Source organism: Mastomys coucha, unplaced genomic scaffold, assembly GCF_008632895.1.
Source record: "Mastomys coucha isolate ucsf_1 unplaced genomic scaffold, UCSF_Mcou_1 pScaffold22, whole genome shotgun sequence".
NCBI lineage: Eukaryota > Metazoa > Chordata > Mammalia > Rodentia > Muridae > Mastomys > Mastomys coucha.
Window position 1 is genome coordinate 225321947 of NW_022196905.1, and position 8447 is coordinate 225330393.

The 8447-nt window shown below is 41.7% G+C and overlaps 2 long non-coding RNA genes across 3 annotated transcripts in view; one reads left to right on the plus strand and one right to left on the minus strand.

Annotated features, from left to right (window-relative positions):
• LOC116067838 overlaps positions 1 to 3122 on the plus strand; it is a 14330-nt gene extending 11208 nt beyond the window's left edge. The window contains exon 3 of the long non-coding RNA XR_004109320.1: positions 2647 to 3122. This is a non-coding gene — a long non-coding RNA (uncharacterized LOC116067838). The remainder of the gene's footprint in view (positions 1 to 2646) is intronic.
• The window catches only part of LOC116067837, a 71339-nt gene that overhangs the window by 48968 nt on the left and 13924 nt on the right, over positions 1 to 8447 (minus strand). The window lies entirely within an intron of this gene.

The window sequence follows — 8447 nt, forward strand, 5'->3', positions numbered from 1 at the left end:
AGAGGATTGCAAATTCGATCATCAATAGGAGGAGAGGACCTCGGCCCTGTGAAGGCTCTGTGCCCCAGCATAGGGGAATGCCAGGGCCAATAAGTGGGAGAGGGTGGGGTGGCAGGCAGGGGGAGGGGGGAGGCAACAGGGGTTTGTTCTTGTTATTTTTGTTTGTTTGTTTTTTGGAGGGGAAACTGGGAAAGGAGAAATTTACATGTAAATAAAGAAAATATCTAAAAAAGAAAGAAAGAATGAAAAACTCTCTAAGAGCTTCCACAACCCAAAGAGAGCACCAAGTGAGCCACAGACTCATTTTCCAGGATGGTTTAAGAAAACATGATACCTTCCCACTCACTTTCCCCCTGGTGTGAGGGAATCTGTAGGGGCACCAAGTAAGAAGTCTAGAGAAGGTGACATGCCATTTTATCAAGGCTGTCTCTTCTTGGTGCTTGTAATGGGGAATCTGAAAACATTGTGCTGAGAGTAGAGTCAGACATCTCACACTAGGATGGATGCTACTGAGCTGATGAAACTGTGGGCTCCTCTGGGGACCACTGGTGGAAGGTGAGTTCTTAGCTCAAGAAACAGCTACAGAACTTTGAGGTCACACAGCAAAGGGGGGACTGGAGCCAGTTCTTGTCTAGAGTGTAAAGTGGGGACCACCCTGTGCTAGCTGCGAGAGTTGGCAGAGAGGTTGTGAAATATGAACCTTAATTATCTGAGATGGCAAGATTGTGCTATCTAAGGGCTCAAGGGATGCCAAAGAAGCCTGGAGTTTTACAGTTCTATTCACCCATACAGATATCCTAGCAGCTGAGAGGCATTGTTAGCAAAAGTCTGCACAGGATTAGGGGGCAAGGCAGGGAGACCACGGGTGTGTTGGATAAGTTTGTTCTGAGCTCTGCCGTGTCAAAGGAGATCTAGTGTCTCCTCATATTACTCTCTAAAACCCTAAAGAAAGCCAGTGTTTGTGGGCTTCTGGAGAAATGTATAAGGTAGAGAGGGATTACAGCACCCTGAATTGGGGGAAAAAAACTAACCATTGTCAGGGCTTGGATTTGAAATGTCCCCCACAGACTTAAGTTTGAACTCTTGTTCCCCAGCTGGGCGCACTGTTTTATTAGGTGATGGCCCCTTTAACACCCTTGAAGACTCGGAGATAATGTCAGCCAAGCTTGGGTCTGAAAACCTAACCATGCTTTGAAAAGCTAGATCTTAGCATTCAAGAGGCAGAGGTAGGAGGAGCTCCATGGGTTCTAGGCCAGTCTTGTCTATGTAGCAGTTCTAGGCCAACCAGGGGTACATGGTGAGACCCTGTATTAAAACCAACAACTGACCAACCAACCTACCAGCTAACCAACCAACCAACCTACCAGCTAACCAACCAACTAGCAACTAATCAACTAAGCTATCAGCTAACCAACCAACCAACCAACCAACCAACCAACCAACCAACCTATCAGCTAACCAAACAAAACATCTACAACTGAAACCCCCAAAAGAAAAACTGAGATGATTTACATGCTGAATCTTCCTTAGATGTCTGAGTTAGATGTTCAGTAGCAGCAACATGCAGGTGTTGACTTTTTTAAGTAAGGAAGGCACAAATTAGAAAAATACAACATATCTTTACCTTACTGAGTGGCCATCACCATGACCAGGACAGGCTAGCTATCTACATGGAAGAATTAGACAGGAACCTCTGTATGCCTTCTCTCTGCTTCCACCAACATGGATCTGAGCAGGTTTCTGATATTCAGGGAAGAATGGCCTGTTTACAAGCAGTGTAAGTCATCAGCCCGTGTCAGTCATGGAGGAAAACTCTCTGCACTTTAAATATAAGAGAAACAAAATATGGAGATGGAAAGAGTACCCGGGACCCAGGAATTCTTCCTGGTAGGCAGATGTGCAACCAGAAAATCTGAGAAATAAGAGGTGGCACAAGATTTTGAAAGAAACCATTTCTGAAGAGAAAGTACAAGCTTAACATCAGTTCTAATTCTTTGACACATTAATGCAAAGGGGCTGCCTCCCAGATGAAATGGCAGTCACAACTGTGGATTCCTGTCAAATTTCAGAATTTTCAGATTATTGGAAATCAGTGTGACCTTTTTTTTTTTTTATCAAAGCTCATCAGAAGGATTTTTATTTTTTTATATATTTTTTAAAAGATTTATTTATTTACTATACATAAGTACACTGCAGCTGTCTTCAGACACACCAGAAGAAGGCATCAGACTTCATTATGGGTGGTTGTGAGCCACCATGTGGTTGCTGGGATCTGAACTCATGACCTTCTGAAGATAGTCAGTACTCTTCCCCGCTGAGCCATCTCACCAGCCCAGGATTTTTAAAGGAAAGAAAAAAAGAGTAGATCCTGATAGTTTAGCTTGAGTTACCCAGAAATCAAGGTCTGAGCCAAAGGTTTGCCATTGAAGGTTTCTGGAATTCACACCTGGAGAGCAGGGTTTCATTAGGGCAGTCAACTCAAGATGGGTTACTGAGCTGCCAGATGTTGTAGCTCCTTTACTCTGCTTGAGATTCTGAGGCACACAGGAGTGTCTGCCTGAGAGACTAAAGACAGAACCCACTAGCTCCCCTGACTTTTCCTGGATCAAGATGGTCTTAGGGGAATTAACTCTATTCTATTTCCAGGATGTGGACATAGCTTTGAGTGGCCGCCCCAGGATGTTGCATCAGAGATACTCTGGGCAGGAGCTGAGAGTAAACCACGAAGATCAGGGTGAGACACATAATCTGACTGCTTCTCCACAGAGGGACCAACACAGAGGCTACACTTCTGCAGTGGTGATTTGGACATGGATGTGATGTGGAGAGTCTGTGTGCACTGTGCTGTGGGTGTGAGGTCCAGCGAGGGCAGGTGCAGCAGTGCATGATGCTCCAGCAGTGCATGATGCTCCAGCAGTGCATGATGCTCCAGCAGTACATGATGCAGCCAGGCTCTTTCCCTCCACCAGTGTCACACTTCCTGTAATATACGGTGAGAGCATCACCTTCTCCACCCCTTGGGTTGAACCCAACACCTGCACGTGCTAAGTCAGTCTCTGGGCTGCATCCCGAGCCCTGACAATATCGTGTCTATATTAAAACATTGTTTTCATAAAAATAAACCACGATGACCTCTGAGAGTTATGTGTTGAAATTTAAATTTGCACCAAGATAGAAATGATAGATGTATTTATTCCACTCCCAAAACAGGTTTCAGACGAGGAGGAAGGATGTATGCAATTGTCAGAGTCTAATGTGATTGGGAATCATATTTTCTAGCCCTTAGATTTTTTCCATCATTGGCTTTGCTTTGCATAGTACCCATCATCTTTGAGGCTGTCCTAGAGTATCCCCATCCCCACTAAGGTGACGTTTCCCCTAGTCATTCTCCATTGGCTTTGCCACAAGGAATCTGATATGAGGCCAGAACTCAGCAAATATTCAAGTAAATATTTATGGAATGATATGAATAAATAAAGTTAAAAATAGAACATTTTCTTATTCTCCTCTTGGACTAGATGCACAAACAAAGGAGAATGGATTTGCAGAGATTGAATGTCACCCTTCCGACCTCACCAATCAAGTTAGGCACCAACTTCTGTGTCTTTCCAGACCACCCCAGGCACTAGGCTGCGGCAGCCTTTATTCTTGGCTTTATTGATGCCCAGCTTGCTAAAATGTGGGCCTCTCAAGGGCAAGGGACACTTCTTATTAGTCTTTCTGTTGCCAGCACCTGGGAAGTCCCTACACCTAAAAACACGGAGTCAATTAAGTCTCCACTGTAGGCTCTGCAGTGAAACCCTCCACAGCACTACTGTAGTGAAGAAAGGTCAGCTGCGGAGGGAGGGAGTTAAGAGGAAGCTTTCTGCATCCTACATGCAGCTGACTGTCTGGGCGTGAGTCACACAATTCATCCCTGCCTCAGTTTCTTCAAGTGAAAAATGAGAGCTGAATTAAGTAAGGTTTAAGTGGGTCACAACTCTGTTTTTGCTGTCATGGCTAACATTTCTAATGGGAAGAGATACTTTTCTGCAGCTGGGCCATACACAGATTTAAGATTCTTCATTTACTTTAGTCAGATCCCACTAATCCACTGGAAGAATTTTTAAAAATGTAAATCTGCAATGTCACGATTTGCTCCAAACCTCCGGAAATACTCTGTTTCCAGCTCCAAGCTAGCATGAGATCACTTGAAGAGCTTTGGCTGGTTTTTCCTTATGAATGTGAGCTGTGTCACACCAGCAAGGTCAAGTGGGGGGCATAGGAAGGAGGAGAAAGGTGCCCAGTGCCAGAGCACAAGTGGAAAAGCTGATGCTCTGCTCCCCAGAGAAGGAGGGCACCGAAGAGTCCAAGGCAGCAGCAGTCTGGTCATTAAGCATCTTGTGAAATGAAAGGGTGGGAGATACCTTGGGAATGAATGAGGCAGGGCATTGGAATTGGACAGGCCGAGAAAGGTTTTTTGAAGAACACCTATACAACAGCAAGGAAATAATAGAACTTGCCAACATTCCATCAACACCATCCATCAACAGATGAGTGGATAATGGAAGCATGGTACATGCACATAACTAGATTTTATTCAGCTGTAAAGAAAAGTAAAATTAAGAACTTAGCAGAGAGGTGAGCATGATGGCACATATCTCTAATTCCAGTATTTGGGAGGCAGAGGCCGGTAGCTCTCCATGAGTTCAAGGAGCTATACAATCTATCTTAAAACAAAGCATAACAGGACAAAACAACAATTCAAAAAAAAAAAACCTTGTAAGAAAATGAATGAAACTTGAAAATATTATATTGTGAATTAACCTTGGTACAGAAAGACAAATGCTTAAATGCTCTTTCCTATGAGGAGCCTAGCTTTTAATTTTTATGTATGTGTAGTTATGTGGGTGTGAGTGTATGTGTAGACCACAAAACTAGAAAGAAGACCACAAGAGGGAAAAAGAGGTTTTAAGGAAGGGTTGAGGGAGGAGATCAGAACATTGTGACATAAAAGTAGAAATGGAGTTATTGGCTGGGAGAAAAGAGAACAAACAGAAAGAGGAAACAAGTCGGGAGGGGAAGGTCACCAATACAGTATATAAGTGTGGGAAGAAAGCCTGCTATTTTGTATCCTCAGTGTGGGAAGAGAGTCTGCTACTTTGTGTCCTAATTAAAAAAATGAAACTAAAAAACTAACCAAAGGAATGATAAATGAGTGGGTGAATCAATACTATACAGCAGTTAAATGAACACACTATACATACAATTTAATCAGCTGAATTTTAGCCACTCAGTGTTGAAGAAAATAAAGGCATGTTTTAGAAGAATGTGTAGTGTGAGTCTATTAATAACAATTTCATTTTTTATTTTTATTCTTTCAAATATATAGACTTTGTATTTTAAAAGTTACTATTAATTAAAATTGTTCTTTGACAATTTCATGCATATATGTAATATATTCTAATTACTCTCATCCCAATCTCTCTTATTGACCTTCTGCCCTGTCAAACCCCTCTCCTTCCTAAAAATCTCTTTGCAGCAGTCTAGACGCAAATCAGAATCGCAACCACAGCTGCTGTAATTTCGAATTGCATTTATTACCTAAGATATCAAAAATAAGAAATGTTAATAATCCTGGTAATTTATGCAGAGATGAAATTAATTGTAGAATCTAGAGTAGTTTGTCAGTTTAATTTACTACATGATGTCAAGACTACTCTTAAAATAGAGTTTTTCAAAATAACACCACTTTTTGGACATATAACTCTTTTCTTCCCTATGTACAAAGGAAGAGTAGCTCTGGGTTTTTCATACACACACACACACACACACACACACACACACACACACACACACAAATTTATTATTATTATTATTAATTTTATTTATTTACATCCCAGATGTTGCTCCCTCCTGGTCCCCCCTCACAGAGTTCTCCCTATGACCCTTCCCCATTGCCTCTGAGAGGGTGCCCCTCCAGGGCATCCTCCCTTCCTGGAGCATCAAGTCTCTACAGGATTATGCACATCCTCTCCCCTTGAGTCCAGACAAGGCAGCACTCTGCTGCATATGTTCTGGAGGACTCACATTAGCCTGTGTATGCTCTTTGGTTGGTGGTTCAGTCTCTGGGAGCTCCTCGGGGTTCAGGTTAGTTGACTATTGGGTTGGTCTTCCTATGGGATTGCTATCCCCTTCAGTTCTTTCAATCCTTCCCCTAACTCTTCCATAGGGGTCCCTGACCTTAGTCCAATACTTGGCTATGAATATTTGCATCTGTTTCAGTCAGCTGCTGGTAGAATCTCTCAGGGGACAATCCTGCAAGGCTACTGTCTGTAAGCACCACATAGTATCAATAATAGGGTCAGGGTTTGATGCCCACCCAGGAGATGGATCCTGTGTTGGGCTGGTCACTGGTTCACAATTCATTCAATCTTTGCTCCATTTTTGTCCATGTCTTTTTTTAGACAGGAACAATTTTAGGCAGAAAAATTTGAAGGTAGGATGGTGTTCCCATCTCTCCACTGGGGGACCTGTCTAGCTGCTGGATGTGGCTTCTTCAGGTTCCATCTCCCCACTGTTGAGCATTTTGGCTAAGGTAAAAAGCCTCCCCCATCCCATGTCTCTGGGTCTTTCTAGAGGTTCCCTATGCCCCTACCCCCGGCAGCTGCATATTTCCATGTATTCTCCTGGCCCTCTGGGCTTCTCTCCTGCCTCCCCAATGTCTGATTCTGCCCCTCTCCCCTTCTCCTCTTCTCTACGACCCAGGTTCTTCCCTCCCTCTTTCTCCCATGATTATTTTATTCCCCCTTCTAAATGGGATTGAAGCACCCTCACTTGGGTTTCCTTCTTGTTTAACTTCTTTGTGTCTGTAGGATATATCATGTGTATTCTGTACTTTTTAGCTAATACCCACTTATGTAGTCCTTTTGGATCTGGGTTACTTCACTCAGGATGATATTTTCTAGTTCCATCCATTTGCCTGCAAAATTCATGATGTCCTTGTTTTTAATAGCTGAACAGCATTCCAATGTGAACTACATTTCTGTATCCATTCTTTGGTTGAGGGACAGCTGGGTTGCTTCCAGTTTCTGGCTATTATGAATAAGGCTTCTATGAACATAGTGGAGCACATGTCCTTGTTATATGGTGAAATACCTTTTGGGTATATGCCCAGGAGTGGTACAGTTGGGTCTTCAGGTATAACTATTTCCAATTTTCTAAGGAACTGCCAGATTGATTTCCAGAGTGGTTATACAAATTTACAATCTCACCAGCAATGGAGGAAGAATGTTCCCTTTTCTCTACATCCTTGCCAGCATGTGCTGTCACTTGAGTTTTTGATCTTAGCCATTCTGATTGGTATAAGGTGGAATCTAAGGTTTGTTTTGATTTGTATTTTTCTGATGGTTCTATATATGAAAATCCATCAATGTAATCCACTATATAAACAAACTCAAAGAAAACAAGTCATATGATCATCTCATTAGATGCTGAAAAAGCCTTTGATAAAGTCCAACACACTTTCATGTTAAAAGTTTTGGAGAGATCAGGAATTCCTGGCACACACCTAAACATAATAAAAGCAATATACAGCAAACCAACATCCAACATCAAATTTAATGGAGAGAAACTTGAAGCAATCCCACTAAAATCAGGGACAAGACAAGGCTGCCCACTCTCTCCCTATCTATTCAATATAATACTTGAAGTTCTAGTTAGAGCAATAAGACAACAAAAAGAAGTCAAGGGGATACATATTGGAATGGAAGAAGTCAAGGTATCACTATTCACAGATGATATAATAGTATACATAAGTGACCCCCAAAATTCTACCAGAGAACTCCTACAGCTGATAAATAACTTCAGCAAAGTAGCTGGATATAAAATTAACTAAAACAAAAATTAGTAGCATTCCTTTATACAAATGATAAATAAGCTGAGCAAGAAATCAGGAAAATGACACCCTTCACAATAGCCACAAATAATATAAAATATCTTGGTGTAACTCTAACCAAGCAAGTGAGAGATTTGTGTGACAAGAACTTCAAGCCCCTAAAAAAGAAATCAAAGAAGACCTCAGAAGATGGGAAGATCTTCCATGCTCATGGATCGGCAAGATTAACATAGTGAAAATTGCCATCTTACCAAAAGTAATTTCCATCAATGTTCCAACACCATTCTTTAGACATGGAAAAAGCAATTCTCAACTTCATATGGAAAAACAAAACAAAACAAAACAAAACAAAACAAAACAAAACAAAAAAACCCAGGATAGCCAAAACAATTCTGAACAACTATAGAACTTCTGGAGGAATCACAATCCTGGACCTTAAGCTGTACTATAGAGAAATAGTGATAAAAACTGCATGGTATTGGTACAGAAACAGGCAGGCCAATCAATGGAATGGAAATACTCAGAAATAAATCCACATACCTATGGACACTTGATCTTTTTTTTTTTTTTC